The sequence below is a fragment of the Mastomys coucha genome, unplaced genomic scaffold (genome assembly GCF_008632895.1).
Source record: "Mastomys coucha isolate ucsf_1 unplaced genomic scaffold, UCSF_Mcou_1 pScaffold8, whole genome shotgun sequence".
NCBI lineage: Eukaryota > Metazoa > Chordata > Mammalia > Rodentia > Muridae > Mastomys > Mastomys coucha.
In genome coordinates, this window is record NW_022196914.1 from 70,734,889 (window position 1) to 70,735,469 (window position 581).

Consider the following 581-nt stretch of genomic DNA (forward strand, 5'->3'; position numbering starts at 1 on the left):
ATAATTGTTTTGTTTTTAATCTGAAAGTTTGAAAGGCCAATGTCAACACATTCATCAAACTTCTGTATGTTAGTGACAAGCATGATTGTAAAAGAAAAAATTTCAAAAATATCACTGCATGATATAAAGATTATTGTATTGACTAAGGTGTTTGTAAGCCTTGACAAGTAAGATCATGAGAAAGCATGTAATAATGAGAAGAATATTCACAGGCAGAAATGACACCAAGGAAGCCATACAAGAAATGACCCTAAGAAATGTTCAATATCCTTAGTCATCAGGGAAATGCAAATCAAAACAACTCTGAGATTCCACGTCACACCAGTTAGAATGGCTAGAATAAAAAGCTCAGGTGACAGAAGATGCTGGCGAGCTTGAGGAGAGAGAGGAACACTCCTTCATTGCTGGTGGGATTGCAAGCTGGTACAACACTCTGGAAATCAGTTTGGCAGTTCCTCAGGGAATTTGACATAGTACTACCAGAGGACCCAGCTATACCATTGCTGGGCATACACCCAGAAGATGCTCCAACACGTAATAAGGACACATGCTCCATTATGTTCATAGCAGCCTTATTTATA